The 12,530-nt window shown below is 37.7% G+C and overlaps 1 pseudogene; it reads left to right on the forward strand.

Moving 5' to 3' along the window:
• Positions 1-660: 660 nt before the first annotated feature.
• On the forward strand, positions 661-991 carry LOC105984715 (annotated as a pseudogene).
• Positions 992-12,530: the final 11,539 nt, after the last annotated feature.

The following is a 12,530-nucleotide window of genomic DNA, read 5'->3' on the forward strand; positions in this document are numbered from 1 at the left end:
CACCCCATTTCTCATATCATTTAGGGCCAATGAAGGAAGATAAATATGAGAAGAATAAAATAAGAAAAATCTCATGATACCATTGTTTTTATTAAAGAAAACAGATACAAAGCCAACATTGTTTCCCCCTACCCCCCAAAAAAAGAATTAAGCTTCATATCTAGCAGTATTGCATTACTCAAACATGGAACACTAGCTCTAAAGTTTATCTAAAGTCTATTAAAGATTACAGGGTAATTCACAGGCTTAAAAACCTGGGATTGGAGGGGGCAATGGGGGAGAACAATGGAAGAGGTGACATTGATGAAGATGCATGGTACTCATAACCTGATTTATGGAATTGTAACCCATTGGTTAATTACTGAATAATAAAATTTAAAAAGAGAAAGAAAGCAAAAGAGAGAGAAAGTGAAGGAAGGAAGGAAGGAAGGAAGGAAGGAAGGAAGGAAGGAAGGAAGGAAGGAAGGAAAGGAAAGGAGGAGGGAGGGAGGGAAGAATGAAATTAAAAAAGAAAACTTAGTTACGATGAATTTTCAAAAATAAATGAGGGGCTGTGGTGGCACACGGGGGAAGACTGTTGCGGTGGCTGCATTAATGGCAGGATTCTCAAGAAACTACTAAAGTTTCTGTGGAACCAAAGTAAAATTGTATAAGAACATAATGGATAGAGAGGAGAAAACCTATGGTGGCTGTGAAGTCCCTGATGCCATGTATGTCAAGTTAATATCTTCTGATGGTCACGAATTCATTGTAAAAAGAGAGCATGCACTAACATCAGGAACAATAAAAGCCAGGTTGAGTGGCCCGGGTCAGTTTGCTGAGAATGAAACCAATGAGGTCAATTTGAGAGAGATCCCTTCACATGTGCTATCAAAAGTGTGCACGTATTTTACCTGCAAGTTTCGCCAAGATTCCTGAATTCCCAAGTGCACCTGAAATTGCACTGGAACTGATGATGGCTGTGAACTTCCTAGATTGTCAGATAAAATAAATTATAATAAACCGTTCATTTTTTCAGTATTTAATACCTGTAATTCAGTTAATAATTTTTTCACTTAGCATGTTGCCTGTGTGCAATTTAACTATAAAGTTCATTGCAAAGCAGATTATTTTCTGTTCTTTTGCATAGCAATCAGAGCTGAAATTTGTTTGCTATATTTCACAAACTAAGAAACAAATAATGACAATTCATAGGTCGTTTTGTTTATCCTTTGAATGTGACTTTTTAAAATAGAACAATCATATACTGAAATGTAGGCATAAATGAACATGTCCTACAGATAAATAATTTTTTTGTTTTGTTTTTAGTGTTTTTTAAATATTTTTGTTTTTAGTGTTTTTTTAAATATTTTGATCTTATAGCTGCTTCTTCTAGCATTACAGGAGTTATGCAAATAATTACATGAAAAACTTGTTTATGAATTAGCCAGATCATTGATTTTTATAACTCAAAGGATTAAGAGTTGAAATTTCTTAGGTATTTTTGATAAACTGCAGTATTGTTTTAATTGTAAAAAATGGAGAAGTTTTATAGAAAGAAATATAAATGTTTTATGATAGTTAAAACAAATGGACATTTTCCCTGACAAGTCTCCACCTTGTTCAGTGTCTTTTATCACCAATGGACCAACCTCCTCACACCCCCTGTGTTTGTGGCTTTGACACCAATTGCATAAAATCAAGTAGAAACTGTCTCTGAAACTCAAGAATTGTCACTGCGACGATCCATATGAATTAGACATTTTAGTTGGGCTTTAGCAGACTTTCAAAGAACATTTGTGTTATTTTAGGCAACATAGTATCTTACTAATAATTTTAATAATGATTTCTTTAAAAAAAATAGAGATGAGAAAGCATATAGAAGGTACAGCCCTCATGAAACAGTCACTCAGGACACAAGAGCAACTTTTATGTATCAACAACAAATCCAGTACATATCTACTGGTTCCAGAGGAGACTCTGGCCTCCTATCCTGTCTATTCGCTTTGCTTCCTCCATTTCTCTTCTCTCTAGTCTCCCCTATGCTGACTGACTCTGTGTTCCTCCTGCTTTGTGGCTGATATTTATCACACTCAGTTTGCTTGTCATAACATGTACTAACATGTTCTGTAGGCATTTATTCTCCACACAGGAATATCCTCCAAGAGAGAGTTCTTTGGGAATATCTTATTCACTGCCTAATATAGTCTTGCAATGCCATGGTTTGGAAATGGTTTGCTTGTGTCCCTACAATTTCATGCGTTGGAAGCTTAGTTCCCTAGGTGCCAAAGCCAAGAGGTGATGAGACCTCTAAGATGTGTTGTAAGGGAACTCAGATGCAAGAAAACAGAGAAGCCACACTTTGAGAGGTTGAGAGTAGGCATTGCAAGTGAACTCCTGTCTCAAAGATCCGCAGCCCCTTGAATACACTTAACACTGTTAGAAAACTGAGCCATAAGAGCAGAAGAGGGAAAAAAAGGACAGGTAAACAATACCAACAAATCAGATCTACTCCAATGGTGAGTTGAAGTGGGATGCCCTGATGACTGGAGGAGAGCTAGGAGACAGGAGGCATGCTGTCATGGCACCTGTGATGGTCCAAGCCTAAACAGGGCCAGGGGCAAGGGGCAGGGTCACAGGAAACTTGAGAGTATTCAGAGTTCAAAGCACAGGATTGACAGGTCCAGTAACCTATGGTCCAAGTCCACACCTCTGCCTCTAGGAATTCAGGCACACCCATTAGGGAGGGCGGGGGGACTTCCTTGCCTCTACCATAAAGACAAATAAAGACAAGATGACACCAGTTAAATCCAATACCCTAGCATCCACCACATAGCCAAGATGGCACCGATTAGATCCAGTATCTTTATTTTAGATGGAGTATAGTGCCATTGGTTTAGTGCCACTGTCCTCTGAAGAGATGAAGGTAGTCATTATAAAGCTCTATATTGACCTTCTCGTGAATGTGTTGTTAAAAGAGCAAGGCTGATCCCTGAGCCAATCATCTTCCGACTTCCTGTTTTACCATGTGATCCATCACTTTCTCTCACATACATTCCCTCACAGTGGTGCCACCACCATGTTTTTCTCGCAAACCCAGTTCCATGCTATTTGGACTTTCTCCAAACTTAAATAAACATTTCTCTTTTATAAATTGTCTAGTTTCTGGTATTTTAATAGCAATGGAAAAGGACTAATATATAACTTCATTGGTCAATCTCCCAAGTGTCCCTTGAGTCAGGCACCAATCTATGGAGTCCATGTATCAAGGAGACACAACACGAGTTGTTGCAATGACTTTTCTTAGGGAAGGAAAGTGAGCACAGCAGTAACTCAGAATATCTGAGCCAGTACATTTGGGTTTATAGCATACAGTTCCAATTTATTTTTATGGCAACAAAATTAAACCTAAAGAAGGATCATATATTATAAAAATTATATGCATCTTCCCACATATAGCCTTTTGCTACAGATTTATGGGAAATATAACAAGCCAGCTTCTCTGCCTTCGTTGAAATCACTGGAAATGTCATCAAGAGTAGAACATGGCAGAAAGACAGCATACTGAGGCATTAGACGTGGCCATCTTGGTCACAAACCAAGATTCTTGCAATACTGCAGTGTTTCACCCATTTACAATTTTATTTAGGTTAGTTATTCTGGTTCTTCAACTTAGAAATGAAACAAGCCCAGTCAAAAGCCTAGCTGACATTAAGCAGCCTTGGGGATTTAGAAAGTTTAGCATTTCTGTTTTTTAGTTATTCATAAAGGTTGTCATTATTGCTTAGACCTCAAGCTCAAAGGGGAGATTTAATGCCATAACTGTCATTAACCATTAAATTAAAACAAGCACCAATGAACACTGCCTGGTATGCCAGTCTAGTTATGTCTTCCCAACAGGAAGTGAGGTTAGAACGATGTGTTTTGAATGACCTGGTGTTGGCTTATGCCCTCACCACTGGTTCTTCAGAAGATTTAAAGCATCTGTTTAAGGATATCAGACTTAGACATTTTCTCTTTCAAAAGTTCAACCTGTCTCACTCTGAGGAAAGACTTGTCATTAACCAAGCTGTATTTTACTTCCAAACTAAGGGTCCATAAAGTCTCTATTCCCAATGCAAAAAAAAAAAAAAAAAGGCAGCAAGCCTTAAAAAGAATGGTGGACATAGGTAAGAACTGTCATTCAGAAAGGTGTTTCATGTGCGTATTTTGTTCTGTTGTTTTGTTTTAGACAGTCTCCCTATATAGGCTTGACTCAAACTCTGGATCTTCCCATTGAGGCTTCTGTGAGATTACAGCTATATACCACCATGCCTGAGAGAAAAGTTTGAACATGGTACAAAGTTTTCGCCAATTGTTTATTCTCTTTTCCCCAAATATAAATGACTATCCAATAACACCACCACAGATGTGAATGGAAGGACAAGATTCTTACAGGTCTCTGCCTGCGGCTCTTAGACTCAGTTCCCGAGAGAAGTTTCTGTTGAAAAGTCTTTCTGCAAGGAATCTCATACATAGGAAATCTTCATATCATGCAAACTGATGACCTCCCTGGCTTCTGATTAATCATGCTGCTACGGTCCCATGAGAGTTTCCTGCTGCTGGCAGGAAACACTAAGGAGTTTAGTAACCTAGTAGGACTTTTTGAGAGCTTATTGGAGAGTGCTATTAAAAAGAATTGTGGAAACACTTACTTCTTCATCTCTTCCTTTGCTTCCTGGATGATAATGTGAGTAGTTTTGCCCCTATGCTTAATTCTGCAGTCTCTTCACTAGAGGCCCAAAGCAATTCAACTGCCCAATCTTACAACTCCAGAATAATGAACTAAATAAACCCATTCTCTTTGTAAGTTGATTATTTCCCGTGTCTAACTACAGGAACGAAAAAGCTGACTAACACACACGCAGTCAGCTAATGTTTATTGAATGTACTCTGTATGCAGAATCTGACCTAGGTGTTGGAGGCAGAGCAATGAACACAATAGACAAAAGCTTTGATGTCTTGCAGCTTAGGTTCTAGTCTCCTGTTCATTTTCTTCTAGCTGCCTGTAATTCTATTTCCACTTAACTAACTTCTAATATTGTCAAAACTCAGCTCATATCTTACTTCTTTCAGACTCTTTCCCAGACTAACCTGGTTTAAGACATCTTTAACTTCTAGCCAAACACGCCTGCACCAATTATCTAGTCCTTACTGCCTTATTTATGTCTATTCCTGCACATATCCCATCCCTCTAACTATACTGAAGTCTTTCAAGGACAAGAAATAAATCTTGTACTTTTTAACTCCTAACATTTAAAAAAAAAAGCTGCTTTGTATAAAGAGGGTAATTGGTGGTATCTGGAAGGAATGATAGAAAATGGGACTATTTCCTTCAGCCTGGAACAAAGGTCCAGCAAATAAACAAGCGATATCATCAGAAAGAATATTTTCATGGTGACAATTTTTTCAAATACATACACAGGTCCATATAAATACTGACTAAAGTATGGCATGCACAGGGGTAATTTTCAATGGTATAACTCCTTTGAACAATTAACTGACAGCTTAACAAGATAAATACTAGGAAGCTGAAACATGTTTTGTCTCTGAAGGGTAGGGATGGAGAGAAGGGGACAGATGAATGTGGAAAAGAACAGTGGGCAAATATAATCATCAATATATATATATATATATATATATGTGAAAATGGGACCAGGCAATTTGAGAGGATGGTAGGGTTGAGACAGATGGGGGAGAATGGTGGAAGGGGTGACACTGATCGAAATGCCTTGTGCTCATAAACTGGCACATTGAATTCCTTTGATGCATTATCAACACAATGGCTTGTCCCAGTGGCCTTGTGTCTAGTGCTTCCCTATTGGTCCTCAACTGATCCCCTGTTTGCCTGTATTTTATCCTTAAGCATTTTGAAGGGGTTGACTTGCTATGGATAACTCAGAGAGAAAATATTTTGAAATAGCTATTTGAAGGTACCTTATCTACAAGGGCAATGAGGACTTCTGAGTTCAACATCCTGAAAAAAGAGAGTTCAAGAGCAATGAGCACGATGTGTGCTAAACCATTTCCTGGAAGGCACTTACCAATTCAAAAGCGGCCACAGAAAGTCTGAAAAGTTGAACAGAGTTTTCACATGTCTCACAGGACCGAGGAATAAGAATGTGAGGGTAGAGACTCAAAATAAATTAGTCTCTGGACTGTATCTTGTGATGGAGAAAGGAAAAGGTAAAATACTCACAAACACAGAAACAGAGTAAGATCAGACTGTTTCTTGAGTAGATTCAGGTAATACTCTTACTCACCATTCTGCCAGAAGCAAACAAATATTTTCTGGAGAAACAGATCAATCATAATCTCAACTATGTCTACATATTTTATGCACAATAGCAGCACAAAAAGAAATAGCCCTATAGTCAAAGAAAATGTCAGACTAGAAATTTTTAAGTATTCCAGCACTTACATAGTAAAGACAAGGCCATGAATTTAGACATTAATACCACACACAACAAAAAGAAAATGGCAAGAGGGTAGAAGATAGAATAAACTCAAATACAATGAGTTGGATTCACATTCAAATAGACAAATGTACCTATTGGAATCAAATATACACAGCATATTCATAACCACCAACAAGGACAACAATTCCTGCTTGCAGATGAGATAAATACATTTCAGCTTATTCATGTCTGGGAATTCCACACAGTGAGGAAGATGAACAAAGGATTTTATACAGCAACAAATAGCATTATCATAATGCTAAATGAATAAAGCTACCCTGGAATGCATGTTGTATGGTTCTATTTACGTGGATTACTTTTTACAGACAGGTAAGACTATTGTACTAGAGGTTTTTACAGGCACTAGAAGGAGAGAGCTAGAAGCTTCTTGCAAAGCTCAGGACAGGAAACAAAGCCAGCTCCTGGGGTGCTAAGTTGTGATGACAGCCACATGGCTGCATTCACTTTATGATTCTGGACACATATTTATGCGTTTTGTGCATTAACAATATACTTCAATCTAAAATTTAATTAACAAAAATAAATCGAAATTAAAACTTTTAAGCCTCTTTATCAAGATCTTTGAAAATATTTTGCAAATGCTTCGCAATAGCTCTATTTGTGGTAATTTACCCTTAGGAAATAATTTCAGTGGAACATAATAATTTCAGTTTTGTTAATTCATCCTAAGGAAGTAATATGAATGTAATACACTCTATAGTTATGTGTTATATATAACTATCCCTCCTTTTGGGGAATATTTTCTTTCCAATGTTGTTTCTGTTACAAATAATGCTGTGCTGAACATCCTTTTTAATTTTTTAAATTTTATTATAAAGGTGATTAAAGAGGAGTTACACTTACGTAAGTCAAGTAATGAGTACATTTCCTTTTGAAGTGATGAACATCTTAAATGCCCAAAGAATTTATTTAAAATTATCTTGTTATTGTTGCTAACGTATTTATAAGATGATTTTTTTGTTGCTTTGTATGTCCCTTCCCCATGGTATAACCCCTGTTTTCACTGTATTTGAAGTTGGTATACTTTGTGGAGGGGAAGGGAAAATACAAATTGTTTTAATAGGGATACAGGTGGGCCCATTGCAACAATGAAATGTACAAGACGTTATATCGAAAAACAAACCTTACAACGTTGGTGTGGGGGTGGGGCACATATAAGGGGAAACAAAAGAGGAGGCAACAACGCTTGATAAGAAATGTACTCAGTACCTTATTCATGTAATTGTAACCCCTCTGTATGGTATTGTCACAATAAAAAAAACTTATTAAAAATAAAAAAATATTCGAAAACAAGCTACCATTTAAAAAATCTGAGAAGATATAGCATAAAAGCTAGTGTTCAAAAATTAGTAAGTAGCCAGGCACTGGTGGATCATACCTGTAATTCTAGCTACTCAGGAGGCTGAGATCCGATGATCATGATTTGAAGCTAGCCCAGGCAGGAAAATCTGTGTGACTTTTCTCTCCAATTAACCACAAAAAAAAGACAGAAGTGGAGCTATGGCTTAAGTGAGCAAAATCTCTCAGGGACAGAGCCCAGGCCTTGCTTGAGTTCACATCCTAGGACTAAGCAGCACACATGCGCACACACACATATGTATACACACACACACACAATTTAAAGTAGAGAATAATTATAACTGATTTGGGTGTGCATGTGATAGCTCTGGGACTTAAACTCAGTGCCTTGAGCAGCTCATTGGCTTTTTAACTCAGGGCTCGCATTCTACCACTTGAGCCACAATTCCAGTCTAGAATTTTTCTGCATAGTAGAATACCATAGATTCTTCTGCCTGGGATGGCTTTGAACTACAATCTTCAGATCTTAGTTGCTTGAGTAGTTAGGATTACAGACATGAGTTGTAAGTGACTTTTTTAGAGTTCACTAAAATAAAGGAACTCTACAAAAGCTGATGATCAACAGAGGGATGAGGAAGAAAAGAGAAATAGATTCTGTGGGTAAATAGAGACTAGAAGAAAGGGGCTGGGCTATGGGGAAGGTAGAGGAGGTTGAATCCTATGGAAATAGATTATTTGCAACTACAAAATTGAGACAAGAAAACCTGTTGGGAATGCTATTTAGGTGGAAGAAGAGAAGGGAATGTGATAGAGGGAGTGAAAATGATTGGAATACAGTAAACATATCTGGAGCTATAACAATAAACTGCCCCCACCACCACATATACCTAATATTAACTAATAATAACAAATAAAAGTTAATGGGAACAGATTGCAAGGCAATAAACCAAATTAACAGCAGTAACTGGGATTGTTTTTTACTTCATAGAGTTTTTTCTCTCTCTCTTTTTTACTTTTTACCTAGATACTTTGTAGTTATGTATATATTTATGCTTTTGTTTTTGTTTTGGTTGGTCATGGGTCTTGAACTCTGGGCCTGAGCACTGTTCCTCAGCTCTTCAGCTCAAGGCTAGTGCTCTACCACTTGAGCCACAGCACCACTTCCAGTTATGTATATATTTATAACAATAAGAAAACTACATCAGTAGACAGAAGGGACCCTTACTGCATTGTTGGTGGGAGTGTAAACTTGTTCAACCACTTTGGAAGGCAGTATGGAGGTTCCTCAAAAGACTCCACATAGAGCTCCCCTATGACCCAGCAATCCCACTTTTGGGCATTTACCCAAATGTTTACAAACAAGACCACACTAAAGCTACCAGCATGACTATGTTTATTGCAGCATTATTTACTATAGCTAAGATATGGAACCAACCCATATGTCCCTCAGTAGATGAATGGATCAAGAAAATGTGGTATATATATATATACAATGGAATTCTATGCCTCCATCAGAAAGAATGGCATTGCCCCATTTGTTAGGAAATGGAAAGGCTTGGAAAAAACTATATTAAGTGAAGTAAGCCAGGCCCAAAGAAACATAGGTCCCATGGTTTCCCTGATTTGCAATATCTAGTGTATGTCTGAGTCAAGCAGAAAAGGCCAGATAAGTTGATGTTAGGGAAATGAACCCTAAGATATGTATTCAAATGTTTTTTTTTCTTTCATGTGATTGTTTCTAACACATTTATAAGATTATTTCTTTGTTGCTTTGTATGCCCCTCTCCCACAGTATAACCCATGCTTTCACTATATTTGATGTTGGTATAATTTGTGGAGGGGAAGGGGAAAAATAAATCGTTTAAATAGGGATACAGGTGGACCCATTGCAACAATGAGAAGTACAAGTAGTTATGTCGAAAATGAGCTTTACATCTTTGGTGGGGGGAGGCTGGGAGGATTGGAGGGGTGGGGAAGGGCAGGATGGAAAGGGATGGGAAGGGGAAACAAAGGAGGAGGCTACAATGCTTGATAAGAAATGTACTCATTATCTTGCCCATGTAATTGTAACCCCTCTGTACAGTATTTTCACAATAAAAAAATTTTTAAAAAGAAAACTACATCATCAAAATGAGAAAGGATTATTAATAACAAAGCCCACCCAAGTTTCTGCCCTCATTGTTTGCCTTTTTCTCTCCCTATTCTTGGAGCTTTTCTCATGGTCCTCTTTCTCCGCCTCCTAACACACATATTACTGGAATTATCATGTTTCAGAACTAGAACACGTAACAGGGCCCATTGTAATTAACCTCTGCAGAGTTCTTTCTTTGACTCTTGCCTATAGGGAAATCTATCCAAGGCAACTGAAGAGCATGTAATTTGGAAGGCATGTAATTTGAAAGTGGTGTAATGGCTGAACACAGACACACAAAGAGCTCGCTACCTAACAGAACTCATTGGAAGAAGAACAGCATGGCATCTGACCCATGAAATAACTACAAAACCCAATTCTTCCTGATTCCTCCATTAGTTCCTGAGTTAAGCCAAGAGGTTTCAGACACCAATTCATTTCTCTCACTCTGTAAGTCCTGGTTAGGACACTGCCATTACACAATCATGTGAGGAGGGGTAACTTTTAAACTTTACACATTTCAAAATTTTTTGCTAAAACCTTGAGGTTAACAAAACAATGCATATAACCACATGAACTAGACACACACATATACACACACAAACACACGCAGAGAGAGAGAAAGAGAGACATAGAAAGAATTTACTGATTATTGGCAGGAAACTTGCTGAGAAATTATACTTCCTAAATCTCTTTTTTCTTCAGGGAATTTCCATGGAAAAAAAAGGCAGAATTCATCTTTTCCAGTCATATAAGTTTTTCATTCCCCATGAGTCATTTCATTCAATCATTTCACAAACAATATTTTGGTGCCAATATTGTATAAGACACTGTGCCAAGTTCTGGAAACAAAGAAAATTAAGGGTTTTTTCCCATTCTTAATGAGCTCAGAGACAGGACAGGGAACAAGTGAACAGATTGTCAAGTCAGCAAGGTCAGGGTGATGAAGGAACTCGGCAGTGTTAGAGGAACTCCCAAGAGGGCACTGGATCTGTTTTCTATCGCTGTGTAACAAATTACCACAAATTTGTGGCTTGCAAAACATACATTTATTTCCTCACAGTTTCCATAGGTCAGGAGTGCAAGCAGCTTACACCAGGCCTCTGCTCAGGGTCACACAAGGATTCTAATTATGGCCAGGCTGCATTACTTTCTAGAGCTCAGGGATACTCAGCTAAATTTACGTGGATGTTGGCAAAATCGATTTGTGGTTGCAGAACTAAGGTCCTCTCTCTTTCTGGCAGTCAATCTGGGGTGATAATGCCTACAGGCCCCCAGGGGCATATGACATGCAATCTATACCATGCCATCTGATAATCTCGCAGATCACTTTTTAAAGTCAGTAGAAAAATCATTCTGTGTTCTAAATTCTTTTTTAAAGAGAGTATACTCTCTTTAATTGCCTTAATTTAATTGCCTCTCCCTTAATTGCCTATATCTCACTTGAAGGTGATTGAGACCTCCTCCACCTTCCCCACCCTGCCCCATAGAAGAATCTCTCTTTGATCTAATTGCATCTACCAAAAAAAAATCGCTTCTTTCACCTTCTCCACATAATATAACCTAACCTCAGGAATATGTCATCACCTTCAGCCACATCTGAAGGGAGAGGATTATATGAAGCATCAGAGGGTGTTGAATATTAGGGATATAATTGAATCCTACTACAAGAACTATCTCCAGATGGAGATAGTGTGTATTCATCTCCAGTCTTTGTGAATCATACATGGGAATGGAAGTATGTATATGATTAGATTCTCTGTGAATAAGCATTAAACACATCTAAGCACACTCTTCCCAGAAGTCATAGCTCAGAATTATGACCATCGAACCTCTCCATGCACCTCTCTGAGAACTCTGGTATGCTGTGTTTCCAAGATCTCTCTTTTTAAAATAACCTTTGATTAAGTACTCTTGCTATCAAAGGTCATGTATATATTTGCCTCAGGAAAATGTATGAACTGTTCAAACTAGCAAACTCTTTCAAGGCACTGTGCTATATTATGTAACAAAGGCATAGAAAGAAAAAAAGCTAACTGTAAAGCAAGTCACAGGATTTAAATGAGTTCATATTGCCTCGTTTCAGTAGTATAAGCTCTATGGCCAACAATTCTTATATATATATATATATATATATATATATATATGCATACACACATATACATTACAAATATATAACAAGTAATGTTCTTGCTAATGCCACAAGGGATAAAGGCTTTGGGCTTCTCTAAATTAACATCTTTACATCTTAACCAGCTATTCTCCTAAAGGATGACAATTTCAAACATACCACAGGGTGAGAATCAAAAGAAAACACTCTGCACACAAATCTTTGTCTTTGAAATAGATGAACAAGTCAAACATCTTCATGAATTGAATTATCTATGACTAAGAAAATGCAGCCAAGTCTTTTGGCAGAGACACTGGTTAGAAAAGTGGGAAAACAGATTTCTGTGCCCACTTTGAAACCACCACTCAGAGACGGTGCGAAGTTAGAGAACTCATTTTAGTCTCCTGAGCTCTATTTCTACGTCTGTTCAATGAAGCCATGAGCTCCCTCCTCCCTCAATTCTCTCGCTATAATACAAGAGGGACACTGTCTG

Source organism: Dipodomys ordii, unplaced genomic scaffold (genome assembly GCF_000151885.1).
Source record: "Dipodomys ordii isolate 6190 unplaced genomic scaffold, Dord_2.0 Scaffold26, whole genome shotgun sequence".
Classification (NCBI taxonomy): domain Eukaryota; kingdom Metazoa; phylum Chordata; class Mammalia; order Rodentia; family Heteromyidae; genus Dipodomys; species Dipodomys ordii.